This window comes from Thunnus albacares, chromosome 7, assembly GCF_914725855.1.
Source record: "Thunnus albacares chromosome 7, fThuAlb1.1, whole genome shotgun sequence".
In the NCBI taxonomy this organism is placed as follows: domain Eukaryota; kingdom Metazoa; phylum Chordata; class Actinopteri; order Scombriformes; family Scombridae; genus Thunnus; species Thunnus albacares.
In genome coordinates, this window is record NC_058112.1 from 24,762,796 (window position 1) to 24,779,281 (window position 16,486).

Here is a 16,486-nt window from a genome sequence, read left to right on the forward strand (position 1 = left end):
TGGCCTGATACCGGCTGGCACTCACCTCGACATATATCTGTGTGTGTGTGTGTGTATTTATGTGTGTTGTTGGCTGGAGAGAGAGAGAGGGAATACTGTAACCATCATCTGTTGCCATATGAATCATGCTGTAGCCCATGAGGTGAGATTGTGCCATGGCTCTTCTTTCCATCTGCTCTGCTCCGGGGTTTTAGTACGTGTCAAGACCTCTGGCTGATCCCAAGACTGGATAGTGGCAGTCAAGTCAGGGTTTTCAACTGATATTCCAAGTATTTTCTAACTTCTTTAATACATTTCTCAACCATTCAACAGACAATAACCTATAAACTGAACAAAGATTTACTAGAATTTAATAGTTGATGGGTGGTTGGTTGTTTGGGTGGTTGGTGTCAAGTACTTGCATGCTCTACTACAATATGTACTATATGTAAACTTCATCAAAGGAATGATAGTACTTTGGAGACCATTTACCACCAATGCGGTCAGTCAACTGCAAATAACCTCTAGGTTTGAAACATTTCAATACCTTTTATGAGATGTGAAAACAAATCAAAGAACAGAAACACCAAACACAAACGGATTAATCTTCTTATTCTTTATTACTGTTTGAAGCAGAAAATCAAAGACGAATCCTAGAGTGAACAGATTTTACCTGCTGGTCTTCTCTGCTGCTATGATTGGTTGTGGATGTCTACATTCCGGTTAGGAGGTGACCTGACGGCTCAGGGCCAGACAGCTGACCTGGTTTGGTTTGTGGATTCTGGGAGTTTTTCTGATGCTGAACACATGACACCCTCTGCTGTCTGCATGGTGAAGTATTGCTGCCCTTCAGGGAAGGCAGTAGGTTGTATAGTTATCTCCTGATTGGGCAAAATCACTACCCTGAAACCACACAACCTACTACCTCACCCCGTACGAACATCAGAAAGGTCCTACTGAGTGGCAGACTTTGGTGTGACCTGTAGTGGAGAGCAATATGATGGAGTGACATATGAACACTGCACGTTTCCTTATAATAATATGAATACATCCTCATACATTTTTCATATTTTTAATGATTAACACACTTGATTTCTAAAGCAACTTACAATAACTGACTCTTTAAGTCTAGTTTTACTTTCTCATTAAACTAACATTACAGACAACCAGAGATAATTAGTTTGAGGATATCCTAAAGTCACATGACAATCATAAAAGGGAAAACTGTTAAAAAAAAGATACAAATATGAACTAAGGAAACAGGATGGCAATTAAGTAAGAGCAGGTTTATGTAAGATTCCTTGATATACAATGTTTGGCAAGACACAAAGAACACATTTTCCAGTTGTTTGGTACAAAAAGAGAAGAATCAAAACACACACTTATGATAAAGAACTTGTTTAATGACCAGTAAGTCAGAGAGTGTAACAATGAAAATCATGAGATGTGAAGCAAATACAGTTAAAAAGACCCACCACTATCAAATGCTACAACTAAGGTCATCAAGGGCAGTGGGTAAACTTGAATTTTCCAATGTTGATCCAGATCCAAAAGCTCCCACAATGACATCCGATGACATTACAGCCACTTCAGGAAAGACAGTAAGTTGTATAGTTATCTGACAGGAAGGGTATAACCCTAAAACTATACAACCTACTACCTCACCCCAAAGGACAGTCTTTAAAAACAAAGTCCTTTCAGGTCCGCGTTCATGCAGGTAATCCAGTTTGACACACCTCGCTGAACACAAAACAGCGGTTATGATTCAAAGAAACACAAATACACATGCCACTCTCCTCCGGGACGCCTCACCAGTGTGACTGAGTCTGTGTGCTCAGAACATAATGTGACGACTGGGTCACCCGGTTCAAGGCTGCAGCCACGGGGCGATTCAAATGAACCAACAAGATGCATAAGTCCCAAACAAATTGTGTAGCCAAGATATTTCCCTATTCAAATGTGACCAGTAAACAACTTAAAGGATAGTGTGACATCCATAATGAGGATTTTATGAAAAATGTGTCAATGTGACAACTATGAAAATTGCTGCCTTCTGTTCACTAAACTGTGCCCATTTCAAAACAACAATTTTTTAAAATGTATTTTTTGTTTGCTGTTCAATACTGTAGGCATGTGATCAATGCAGAAAAAGGCTAGCCAATGAGACCGTCATTTCTCTACAGCTGTGCTTCCTAACCTGGATGTCAGGACCCCACAAGTAGTTGCAAGATAAATCTGAAGGGTCGTGAAATTATCAACAAAATAAGACATAATGAAAGACGGAATTTTCTTTTTCTACACAAGTTATTTTTTGGACTTTTCACATCTCTAATCTTTGCTTTTTATTGAGAAATAATGATAATTTGACCTCGTCAGGCCTCTTAAAAGTTATTGGAATAAAAAAATCACTCATTCGGCTGAATTGCTCTCAACTCAACTGCTTTAAATGGTCCCAAGCCGCTCTACAGCTAAGCTTTACAGCAACATACAGTACAATAAATCGTAAAATGAAACAGTCTCTGCTGATTCCACTGTATTTCCCCTTATTTCCTTAGTATTGTTTGTGTACCTCAGAGAGGAGAGTGTTAACATTAGTGACCAGTGTAGAGTGGGCGAGCTTGAACTAGCTCATATCCTGGCCCACATGTGCAGAGCAGAGGGCCGCAGCTGCTGCCGCTGTTAATGTTTCTCACCTGCTCTGTAACACGCAGCGAAGGGGGGGAACACTGGCCTATCGCCTCCTCCCTCCATCACGGTTTCAACAGCATGTCAGGTAGCCTCCATCTGAAAATCCCCACGAGGGGAAATCTGTTACCTCTGTAACAAAGGAAATGGAGAAATACTTCAACATGATGACTTTTAGATTTGACTTCTGTGAGATCAATTGCAAACACCACAGTAGCTGACAAACTGTACAATAGAGTTTTTGATTCTCGGGTGAAAACATATTGTCTGGGTCTATTTGCAAATTGTGTATGTGGTTATGTGCATTTACAGGATGCTTGTGTGAAATTCTGTATGACTGCATACATGAGTGTTCTGTGGGAAAACCACACCATCCTGCATGTCACACAGTCTGCTGAAACAAAGTCATACCAGGATTGTCTTTGTCAACACATACCTCTACAGTAATGTTATTCTATCTGTGAAGGTGCAAATGTACAGCACAGCTCAATACAGAACGGTATGTCTTGAGCTGAGAGATCCCATTGTGTCTGCTCAGTGGTTAGTCTGAGGATCTCTGCATTATTCAACACTGCCTTACTTACACCATAGCCCAGGATGAGTGGATTGTAAGTATGCCCAGACACATACCCGTACAGGGTAACTGACACACATGAAGAACACATAGACACATTGCATACTGAAGCAGGATGACAGAAGGAAAGATATGATAACTTAAAGAATGCGCATACTGTACTAACATGACAAAATCCAAAAACAGAGCCACACAGAGAAAAATACTGTGCATTGACCCAGTTTCCTCATAACAAAATATTATTTGAAGCTGATGATGCTCAGAAATCATCAAAGTTTAAATTGCCAAACTAAAAAGGCTGCAACATTGCTGTTTTGCAGTACTACAAATGGACTTTAGAGTTAGAAAATTATTCTCTGATAGTGTTTTTTTTACTTTATGTTTTGATCTTAAATGCTTGAACAGTAACTACATATAGAAAACTGTCTGCGTGGAGCATATCTGCATTCATATCACAGTCTATTCTCATTGTGCAGACCTGCAAAAAGCTCAGCGGTGTGGGGGCCAGACTTCATAAGGTAAGGTCAAGGCACACTGTCCTCTCAGTCTGCTGACTGGACATACTTCAATCTAATATAGTAGATGGCTCTGGGGTCCTGACCAACTGAGTGCATGTCCAGGAAAGCTATTGCTTTCAAGTGAAGCCAGTTGCTATCATCCAGTGACAGGAAAATATTCACACTCACACCCACACACACACACACACACACATACACACACATACAGCAGAATATGCAACGCAAGCACAGGCGCACGCACAGAAACATGCACTCACAGATGCACACACACAGGCATGTACCCTTGTGCACACTTGTTTTGTTATGCAATACGGTCTAAAAACACTCCTTTACTAAGAGCTTGTCCACCTGAAAAGTGAACCTTCTTAAAGGTGTGCAAACTCAGCAAGCACTCCTTCACTTGAAAGCGAGTCGGTAACTGATACACTTCTTCAGCCTTGCACCTCCATTAGTTGTTTAGAAGCGCCGGGGTGCAAAGACCAGCTTTCTACACCTCATCATCTCATAATGTCACACAAACACATAATCACACAGTGGAGCATGCATACAGGAGTGCATAAACAAATGCACACACACACACACACACACAAACTAAGACACGATTTCGAATACACGCACATATCCACACACATTGACACCCAAACATGGGAAAAAAAACCTTTACATGGAATAAAGCAAAACATGATATTCATTTACTTCATCACTTTTTCACAGTGTTCACAGCAAAGGCCTGCACGGCTTAAAAAGCCACTTTAATTCAATCACACTTCAGTCTAAGTGCTACAGAGCCTATCAATCAATACCAAAGCTGAGTTTCACTGCAGTGATAGTAGGACGTAGTGAAGTACTGTAACCTTGTAACCTGATCTATGGGGTTCTGGTGGTCTGTGGTCAGTCAGTGTGGTGAATAATTCGGCAAAAGCAGCTGGACATTTACACAGTATGTATCCACAACCTTCATTATTCCCTTTAAATTTCTGCTTATCCACTATGGTATAATCAAAAACACTAGAATTAAATTATTTTTTTTTGTGAATGTGGTTCCACCAGTCCAGGTTCTAAATTTCTGATCTGTGTTTTAGGATTGTGAGCGAGTGGGCATTTGAATTTTCAAAGAAATGTATCTTCATTTTAAATGGCAGAACAGTTCACATTTTACAAATAAAGTCATCATGCACTTTCACTGAAATGCCTGCTTAGATCCGTAGTCTTGTTTACTTATTCTATAATCAGACATTTATGGATTTATATAATCATTTTGCATCATTTTCCATCTGCGCGTGTTTAAAACATTTTAGAGGATTTCGTTCTTTTGTTAAATGAAAAAGGAGGATTTTTGTACTGTAGAAAAACACATTCATTTTCTTGAGAGTAAGGTAACAGCCAAAATCTGGGTTTTGTGTCTGGGTTTCTAATGAAAATTTCAAATGATACCCAGCGTAGGAAGTCTGCTCACTGTAGCTCACTTTTCATGTTTTCACTAAAGCACTTAGCTTGGTGAATTTCAAGCAACACCACTCTTCTTCAGGGCTCTTCCTCAGATTTACCACTCTCCATATCCTAGCCTTTGAGGATGCCTTTTGGCACCACAGGATTAAATGAGCGCTTAAGGCTGAGTTTTTCAAGTATATGTGCTCATTCGTCCTCATGTTTATACATGTGTGGCGCCCCTTATATCAGGGATGTGGTCAGGAACACACAGACGTTTGTGTGTGTGTGTGTGTGTGTGTGTGTGTGTGTGTGTGTACGCCTCTGTGTGTCTGTATACATCTACATGTGTGCCCTGCTACAAGTGAAGTCGTGTCTGGGTGCAGACAGGAGGAATCCAGATAGACACGGTGGAGCATTTATAAAGGGAAGCATGGCTTCTGTGCCCCCCCACAGGCCCCTCAGGGTAGCACAGCAGGCATGACCCATCTATTTATACCAGGGCCAGGGGGGAGGCAGAGGGAGGAGGGGGAGGACAGGAGCGGGGGGAAGAGGAGAGGCTGCATGGGTAGGTCCTGTTACACATGCCAGGGGGGATGGCTGGGGCAAGCCACAGGGGGATTCTGCTCAAAGTCAGACAGGCTGACCTCCCCGTCACCTCTGCATGAGGCAGATATTGAGCTCGCAAACCTGGTGCGAGTGTGTGTCAGGAGAGAAAGACGAAGGAGTGTATGGGTGTATATGAAGTTTGAATGTGTGTGCCAATGGGTCAGTGGAGCAGCAGTACATGTATGAATTAATGCATGCATACTGTGTGCACTTGTGTATGCGGGGTGATGGAGTGCGCATGTACTCACGCCTACGTGCATAATATGTGTGTCTGCCTGTCAGGCTGTGAGATGAACCGGCCCCAGTGACTTACCCCCCTTCCACCCCTCCATCCCCCAGCAGAGCCATAAACATGCCAGGTGAAGAGGGCTGGATCAGGCAGAGTTAGCTGATCCCAGTGCGGCCCCCTGGCCACATCTTTAGAGGTAAAAAACGACCCCAATCATTGTAATGCAGCAGCAGGGGTCACCCAGACCACTCAGCCCAACCTTGCCAGCTGCTTCTCATCTCTCACACACAGTATACAGTCACATGTACATAAAGAAACATATACACACTTGCATGCATGTGTGTGCACACAGACACAGTAAGGTTGCAGGATGCACAGCAGGGTGCAGGCCTATAGAAAGGTCTACAAGGAAACTACTTGTTTATGAAGGGCTGGCAGGTGTCTGTTACAACTGTATATCAGGACACCTAAAACATATTTTAATCAGTGTGCTCATGGTAAACAAGCGTATGCAGTATTAGTAAAGAGAAAAAATACTGATACTTCACTTTACATTAATAGCTAAAAGCTCAAAAAAGTGATGAAATCATGGATGCTGACTACATTAATCATAAGAAGTTAAAAAATGGATTTTCTTTTTTTTTCTTTGGTAAATGGTCATGTTGCAAAAATGGTATTCTGACGCATTCTTCACCTTCACCTTCACCTTCACCTTCACCTTCGCCTTCACCTTCACCTTGTCCACTACTTTCTCATATCAGGACACCTTTTCACATACTTTCATGGCTTTTCATGCTCTAACCACACACAAAACAACAAACAAACCCCATTAAAAAAATACCCTGACCAACATTTAGGACAGTGAATTCAGGTAATATTCAGGTTATAACCCTACGTTAGGGTTATAATGCTATCAGCCTTGTATAAGGTCACGATCAAATGGATATTTTGCATTCATCAAAATCAATGACGCATGAGCACTGAAACTATGCACCAAAACATTTCAAGCCAAAGTACAAATTTCATAGAGACCATTGAATCCATTAGAATATGATGTTTATCTAAATCAAAAGTTCAACTATTTCCATTTTTATGACAGAGTGGATTGTGATATTTTCCCACAATGCATCTCATAGAAAAATGTTGAATATTTTCTGTTTTCTGCTTACATAGATATTCGCAGGCGTAGTCTTTGTGCCACCATGCTAATGGAAGCTGGTGGAACTGGTGCACTGCCATGTGGCTGCTGGTGACCCATAGGGCCCCTGTCTATTAGGGGAAGTCTATAGTCCTGACACGTCTGCATGCCCAGCTCTGCTCTGGCCTGCCTGCAGGGCCCCTTTCAGCTTGGGCAGTGCCCCATCGAGCTGCATCTGTCGCCAGCTATATTTAGAGGGTCGGACAAATACCTTTCTCCCTGGATATGAACTTCAGCTGACAGACAGAGGGCCAGAGTAGGCAGACAGGGATCAGTCCAGTTTGTAACCTTGAAGAGCTTGTTACCCCCAGGCTACAGCTGGCTGTACTCAGACCCACTATAGTGGTTAGCAGTTACAGCTGAAAGCTAAGGCTGTAAATACAGCTCAGTTAACCACAGTTAGCATTGAAAAGCTTGATTTGGCAGCAGTTATTAGCTTTAGTGCCTATAGTTCCAGGCCTGCTGCCAAAATGAAGGGGAATATAAAGTAATGTACCCTGATAAAGAGATTTAATACTTTTCCCTCTGTGAGTTATAGAAGAATAATGAATACATTTCTGTGGATTTGAATCACCTTCAAATAAGTCCTACATTTCTGCCTATAAGCATTTGTGTGTGTGGCAGTGCCAGCGAGGCAGCCAGTGTGTGATATGTGACCATGTTGCATAGCCATCTGCTCTATATAACCATAAACAAATGCAGGCAGGCCAGCTTCACAGTATCATTTCCAAGAGGTCTAGGCTGGGTAAATGTATTCATGCTTTGGTCTCTGGGTAGATGCTGTAGAGATATGCCCTAGAAACAGACCACTGTTATGCAATTGCATTCATAATTCATTCCACAAACACAATATGGAGGCCACTCTGTCCCATATGCAAACACATGGCCAGATTAAGGACTGGGGAGCCAAAGGGGACAGAGTGCATTCTGAACTGTTAGCACAGCCATTGACTGTCTGTCTGTCTCAGTGAGAGCTTGTCTGTGACAGGCCTAAATAGGCCAGGTCTTACTGCTGGAGGGACTTCTGCTATATTTTGCACCTACAGTCTAAATCAGTTGCATGCCAGCAAAGATACACACCGATACAGTGGAGCAGTTTGTGCAGCAATTTAAACCCATAAACAGATAAATTAACCATATGTACTCATGTGCTGTGTTTGTGTAAGCCTTCAATATGTCCTACCCCACCAACACCTAGGTACATGTTCTATATGTAAATATGTTGATGTTTCCCACATTCCTTTATAGGAAAGCCAGTGTTGGTCCACTGGTTAGACACCCAAATCATTCCTGTGTCCCTGTTGAAGTGATTGTTCTGGTGCTTTCATTAGCTAACACTAAGCTGAGTGACAGTGAGTAAGATTACTTCAAAAAGAGGAAAATTAGCAACTCTTTATAAAGTTAATTAACTATTGTAAACATTTAGAGGCAAATCCCATAATGAATGCGGTGGCTAACGGGAGAAAATCATTGCGAAAGAGACAAATAATTGGTTGTTTAACTTCCAAAAGTAACTGGGCTTGCATTATTTAGCCTAAATGATCTCATTTTTATGGATCTGTGGGTCAAATAGCAAAAAACACTTTCGTTCCTGAAATGCCCAGTCCTCTTCCCACTAATCACTTATTTTGACTCAACATAGTGTTTGCTTAGGAGCTGGACGATTTTATGTGGCTTTGTCAGGTAAGTTAAGCGATTGCCTGATCCACAGAAACACGGCAGCAGACACCTACTGAAAGCTTGATTTAGTATCTGTGGTCTTGGGGTCAGAGGATAGGAGGATTTTAATAACATCTGCACATGTAATCAAATGCCTGGCGCATACAGAATTCCAGAGCTGCGGGCAGTTAGCTACTGTAGCTGGAGGTTGTAGGGTGGGGCCTGGGGTTACTAAGTGCATATGATACAGGGACAGTTGGAGTTGAAGCTACAGCTAACAGTGCGCTGCGGTTAGGGTGGAGACAGGTACATAAGCAGAGTTTAAAGCTTTACACGTGCACTCCGGCTCTAGTGTATTGTAAGCAGGCAGGTAGTGTTACTATGGCTGCTGGGGAGTCTGGGTGGTGTGGAGGAGAAAGGGAGGACTGATGATGGGTGGAGGGTGGAAGGGGGTCATGCAGCTGTGAGCCCTGCCAGCACATTTGCCCCAATGGAAAAGAACTGTTTATGGCGTCCACCCAAGGTCAGCTCTTTGAGAAGAGGAGCTGGGAAGGGTCCAGAAGGGAGGCTGCTTGTTTGTATGCAGTCAGTCAGCAACAATTAAAAACCTCTTCCCGTAAGAAAAAGACATATTAAGTATTCCTGTTAGTGAATATCGAACCACCTCTTTTCTCCAATTCTCACCACTCCTCCCTATTTATGCTAATTTGCTCCTTAACCCAGCATCCAGTTGCACCCACTTTTTCTCCCCTACTTTACTCTGTCCCTCTCATCCTGCTACCTGACTACTTTGGCAGCGATACACAAAATGGCGGCGGGGAGCTGAGAGCTGGAAGGCAGAGAGTGGAAGCCATTTTCTAACAGATCCAGGCCCAGGCACAGAGAGAGTCAAGACTTCATATGCCTGGTGGACAATTAAGATTACACCCTAAATGTTTTCTGTTCATGCGCATTAAAGATTATGTTTATTTTGGTTTGTTTTTTTTTAAAAAAACCTACTACACTAACAAGCCATTGGGACCACTTGGCCTTTCAAATGGGATAAAGGCACAATATCCAGTCATTATGATTTAATCTAATGCAGGCTAACGTTATAATACATCTCAGAAAGAGAGAGAAAATAGATGTAGACAGAGCAGTTAAATGCCCTCGCATATGACAAATGAAACTTGCGCAGCATCTAATTACAGATTTCATCTTATTAAATGAAACGCAAGACAATACAACAGCATTATAATACATCATTAAATAACGACATATTAAATTTGCAATACATTATGGTACTTACAATGCTGCAATCGCCAGTCTGTCTGTCCATGATTTCACTTGTTGGCCAAATTGTCTGTGCATGTGGCTGAAGTCAAAATCCAACTTATTGCCTACATGAGGGAGAAAGAGAGAGAGAGAGAGAGAAAAAAGAGGCAGAGAGTGAGAATGGTTCAGTCAAAAGGAGAGACAATTTACAGCAATAGAAACAGAGGAAGACAAAACTATAGAGAGAAGCAGAAACAGAAAGAGTGATCAGTTGGAGAGCCAGCAGCAGCAGCAGCAGCAGCAGCAGCAACAGCAGCAGAGGGCTGTAGGGGCTCCTCTCTGTAGCCTGTTTACTAATAAGCTCGCCCCACGGTCTTGCCTGGCCAAGGAAACTCATTAGTGGAACATGTAACACACCGCACCCTCTCTGCTGGCCTGTACACTGGCCAACTCTCGCTGCCGCATGCTCACCCAACACCAACACACAAGCTCCGCCGTGGCCTTGGCCTTGCCCAGTAGCACCCACTCGCTGCATACGTGTGCACACTTTGGCATGCTGTATCACTGAAAGCATACAGTGTCATGTGCGTGGGTGAAGTGGCGCATATGCGTGCACTCGTGAGCATAATGAGCGATTTTCTGCACATGCGGCACAGTATGTTCGCGCTCACGCATGTACAAGACTACACGGCGTTAATGCAGGAGGCAGCTTTTAACATGCGCCCATGTTACCCCGTGCATGTGTAGGCGTGCGATGCCAGCACCGCTGTGTGGAGGTGAAATGGGACACAAGACAACAGAGGTAGTTAGTCATCGTTAGTCAAATCTCAGATAACAGAAAAATAAAGAGGGTGATGAAGAGAGATGTGAGGGCTGTTCTCTAGCAGACCAAGGAGGACACTGCCAATTAAAGGCCTCCACTCAGCGCGGCGGCGGCTGCTGAAGGGTGATAATTCTGTACAAGGACGCTAATTGCAGTGCGGGACACGGCCTTGCCGGGGAAGGGTCTTTTATATATTGTTTCTAACGTTTGTAATTACAGTGCAGTGCCTTGGACTGCCGCCAGCACATGTTTATGGGCTCATGAGTAACCCAACTCCTCCAGCCCATGGAGAGAGATTCATGTCCGAACTGTGCACTCACTGCACTCTGTGTGCGAGTTGTGTGTGTGTTGTTTGTGTGTATATGCATGTTGATGACTCATGAAGCCTGGGCGAGTATGTGCAGAGGGGATAGCCTACAGTATATCAGTATACTACATGGATGGTTGCAAGTATTATAAGAAAATGGGATATATGTTACATTTTCTTATAATCTGCTATGTATTACAGTTTATTTTTGCTAATTAAAACTGAAGTTTGAAGTGCTCCTTTTAGAAAGGATGAATTGAGTAATCTTTGATTGTAACACTGGTTATGGCACAGACAAATCCTGTAATTCTTGGTCACTCTACCATTACATAGTAGTATACAGACTTGCAAGGAAACCTGAGTATACAGACATTTCTGTAGTGTTGAATTACACAGTTGAAATTAGTACTAAAGTTGTGAAATTTCCAGTCAAATCGGTAAAAGACTGAAGGTAATGATCAAAGCACACAGTATATTTAACATTCACTTTTCCGTACACAAATGAGTAACACAGTGACAGCTGAAGCCAGTGCACTGTTTGTTTTCATCACTTAATGTAGCCAACATAATTCAGCTCAGCCCTGATGAACAGTAAGAAAGTGATGAAGTGGAGGTGAGGTGAGGGAAGGGATTTACAGTATTTTGATAGTCGGAGAGTTGCAGGCAAGGCCTTTCAACACTTCCAACTCTACCTCCAAGTGGAACAATTTTGCTGATTTGGCAGTTTTTTCTGACTAAATTGCCTTGGCGACAGTGGAGGCCAAAAGCTGAAGAAATATATGAGCATTGGAAAAGAAAAGTTGAGTGGGCGCAGCTCAGCGTTATCTGGAATATCGCTTTGCCTGGCAGGTACATAAAACAAGTATCTGTCCTGACAATGTGTGCTAAAAGACACATGTGATGCTGTAGACCACAGACTAAAGAGCCTCTAAAACATACATTGAATACATTGAGTGGTCAGAGGCGAAAAAAAAATTGTGTTTCATTTGCATGATTCTAAATATTAATCTGGACGGGTGAAACTAATCACTCTTTTAAACGTCTGACAGAATTCCCTCGAGAAAGTTGCTTCAATGCTCCGTATTCAACACAAAGACTGATTATACTGCAAGTATGTCAGAAAAAAATACCTGAGTAAATAAACTTGAGAAAAAAACACAATGACCTCAGCCTGGTGTGACTAGATTGTTGTTCACCTCGGGGATATTTGAACAGGTTTTTCTACTGACTGACAACTGCTAAATAAAAGCCTGAAGGAGGATATTTCTAATGATTGACATCAGTACTGTAAAATCTTAGTAATTGACTCACAGGTTTTTTTTGCGTAATACACTGTGACCTTTAGACATGGTAGGCAGCCAAAGTGGGAAATTTCAATCCAGCTCCATTTCAACAAGCAGTGACCTGCTTGTGTTAACCTGCTGCACAGTGTTAGTCACTTTGCACCTCTGCTCGTAGTCTGTCAGTAAGAATATTTGACCTAAATCAAAGGTGGAGCTGCAAAGCCATATTGCTATCCTATATAAACACATTTCCAAGCCGTATAATATCATCTGACATTATATTTTACTTGTCCTTCATGCTATACATATTCTATGTACCCACTACCCACGCTACTTGAACTTGAAAGAAATGGAAAATGTGGCTGCTTCTATTATTGCAATTCTATTATCCTTATTGTGATCACAAAAAAAGCATATTTCTGTGACATGATTTAAAAAGTCTTCCTATATTGCATTCATCACAGAAATGAATTACAGTCACTCAAATTTAATACCGTATTGTAAACCATGAGTGCATGTTGTATTTGTCTGAACTGATTAAATGTATGGAAAATAAAATGAATTCAGACATCAAAACACTCGAACACAGACATTTTTAGAGGCAGTACTGTGTGTCAATCAAATCCCTCCCCCCTGACAGTCCTCCAGAGAGCTCAGATATACAATATAAATTTCGTTATGCTGGGTTTTTTAGTTTTATTGTACTTAAAACAGCACACTGAAACCGTTTTAGCGGTAGAAATAAAAGAGGCTTCATTATTATGGCAGAAAAATATATTTACAGTGAGTGCTTGGCCCCCATTCACCACTCCAATCTGGATTTCATATTAGCCAGGAGGAAATTGGATGGAATTCACAACATCACAGCAAGCTCATAAATGAAACAAAATCACATAATCTTAAATACCAATTTATCCACTTAACAAATGAAGCAGTGTATTGGTGGCTTATTGCTGTGTTGTACTGGTGAATGACTAATTTTCACTGTGTGTTGTACTAGTGAGAATACACTGAGCACTGGCACATGACCTAAACCACATACTCAACACTTCAAAAGTATCTGGCAGAAATACTCAGATCTGGAGACATACAGTAGTCTATACAGTGCTGCTACACCACACATGGCCATTAAAATCTACAACAGGAAACATATATTCAAAAGAATATCTTGAAAGCAAAATTCTCTTTCATTTCTAGATTACACAACAAAAACCCCTGAATTCCTCATCTGTTAATTCCATATGTTAATGTTGTACGAAATAAGATTTTTAATATTAAACTTAGATATGTAATGCCTCAGGCTGCCAGTTTGTGAGAATAGGTTGAAATATTTTCTTATCTACAGTAAATGCCCATAACATTGTTGAGAATAACAAATAATGCAGTTTTTGGGGCAATTGATATCTTACAAATTAAAAAAATCAAGTAAAAAGTAAACTTTTTTTCTACGTCGCTCTAAAGGCACGAATAGATGAATATTATAAAACGAAATGCTGAGCATTGCAGTTTGAAATTAATAAATATGAAGTAATTACTTCACAAGTAGAAGAAAAGTAATGAGACACTACAGCAACAGAGACACACTAAAGATGGGAAAACTGGAAATATTGCAAGAACTTCAATATTACAAAAATCTATAATGATTTCCAAAAATCAAGGATGATCCAGCAAGCAAGTAGAGGACACACGCACGAGCGTGCGCGTGTGCATTGTCTTACACACACACACACACACACACACACACACACACACACACACACACACCCACCCACACCCACACACACACACACACACACACACACACACACCCTCTCTCAGAGCAAAAATATGCTGATGCTATGTATTCACAAACCATTACTGTATAATCTCTACCTAAAGCAATGCTGTAAAAACTTTTAATTATTTTTTATTATATACAGTTATTTTGTCGAATGCTCTCTGGTGTGTTTCTCATCTGTAAAGACATCTGCTTATAGAAAAAAGTATTTTTCACTGCAAGGATTCATTCTTTGGAACTTTATGAGAGAACTTTTTAAAATTCTTAAAGAGTCATTATATTATGTCTTTTTCTCTACATTTACTATATAATATTTTAACGTGAAACTCGAGTACGCCTAAATTAAACACAATTTAAACAAAGCTCGTTGAAGGTAACCCATTAACGAAAAATAATTCAAATAATTTTTTTTAAGTCTGAATTATATGTAATAATAATTACTTACTTAATTGTAAAAAAATACAGTTCTACAAAACATCACATGATGCACAAATTATTTCCACAACACTCGTTTTTGCATTTTTCAGATCATACCTAAAAAGGAAAAAAGTTTTGAGGTGTGCATTTCTTAGCATTTTAACAAAAACATTTATTACTTATCATTAACTCGTATATTCTCATTAAGATACTGTGTTTAGAATACAATTTCATTCGAAATCCAGGACAATTTCTCATTCAAGTTCAAGGCCACCGTCAAGTTTAAGTTGGAGAACTTGTTGTTCTAGCGTGGCCTGCAGTTTCTTTTAGCTCTGTATATTCATGAAGCACTTGTACTAGTGTATAGAAAATAAAATAAAAACGTCGACTGAAAATATATGAAATATATTGACCGATAAAATATTTTAAAAAGCCCTTTTTGACTGTTCTACAGGATCAATAGGATAAACATTTTGAACCCACCATTTCATCAAGCCTAAGAACACACACTCCGAAATGGCGAAAAGAGACAAGAATGTAAAAAAAAATATGTGTTCACTATTGTTTAAAAGTATTAATATCAGATATTCTGCGCAAAAAAATGTTATATTATTCATACGGACATATATGTTCGATTGTATACATTTATTTGCATGTGAGTGTGTGTGTGTGTGTGTGTGTGTGTGTGTGTGTCCTACGATTTTTGTATCTGTGTAGATGCAGTATAGCTGATGTTTGCTTCAGTGCACAGAATGCCTCACTGTGGGCTGTACCAGACTGTTGGATTGGTCAGGTATACTTTTACAGAGAGAGAAAATACTGCAAACCCTCACCGCCCTGCCATCTGCCTCTCAACATGCAACCTTCCCCTGGACCCCTGCCATCTACTGCCAAAAAGGCCTTAGGGGTGGAGCAGTGTGATACTCTGCCAGCCAAAACCATGTGTCCACTGCTAGTTCAGCAGAGCTTATATTCATATGAATGAACATAATCACCTATGTATGGAAAAGCTGATCCTCAGTGTTGGATCACCTGAAATCCTCGAGTACTATAAGGTTGGGTTCAACCTACAAACTCTGATTAGCAGCTGAACATCTGAGCACACAAAGCACAAAATAGGCCAAAGCAGGAAGATTTCCATGAGTCAGCTGCTAATATGTCATTTAAAAAAAAAAAAAAAAAAAAAAAAACATATTCAAAATTAGATTACTATGTATTTGGTTCCCCGTATAATAAAATACTACATATTAAATGTTATGGTTAGACCTGGGGATTGTAAATTGCCATATAAACATCTCATACAGTAATGCAACCTGGATGTTCTATTAATTTGATGAAGTTAACCACCAAGTACCTAACAAAAAGTAGAACGAGCCAAAGTAAATTCGCACTTTATCCAAAGTCACTTATCTTAAGTCGTTTTAAAGCATTTATTAAACAGTTTTCATTTTTGTGGAATTGCTTTATGACTGCTTAAACAGCTTTATTGCTCATTCAGGGTTGGTTCTTCCTTCAAATGAAAACAAGGGACTGTTTTTGTATGCATCAATATAATTATGAGAGCATTTTGAGAGAAGTCTTTGTATGCACAAAATATTACTATGCAAAACATAAATCCTACGAAATCCTGTGTTCAAAGAAATAAGGTATAGTTCCAAAGAATCAGGAAATAATGCGTTCAACAGTAAAATTAGGTGTGCATAGGCAAATACTTTGCAAATGGCAAAGTGATGGACTGTATTATAT

The 16,486-nt window shown here is 40.5% G+C and overlaps 1 long non-coding RNA gene across 4 annotated transcripts in view; it reads right to left on the bottom strand.

Annotated features, from left to right (window-relative positions):
• Positions 1–580: 580 nt before the first annotated feature.
• The window catches only part of LOC122986036, a 41,936-nt gene continuing 26,030 nt past the window's right edge, over positions 581–16,486 (bottom strand). For all 4 annotated transcript variants that reach the window (XR_006404230.1, XR_006404227.1, XR_006404228.1 and 1 more), the window contains 3 exons: positions 10,168–10,258; positions 2,673–2,796; positions 581–959 (listed from right to left, as the gene is read on the bottom strand). This is a non-coding gene — a long non-coding RNA (uncharacterized LOC122986036). The remainder of the gene's footprint in view (positions 960–2,672; positions 2,797–10,167; positions 10,259–16,486) is intronic.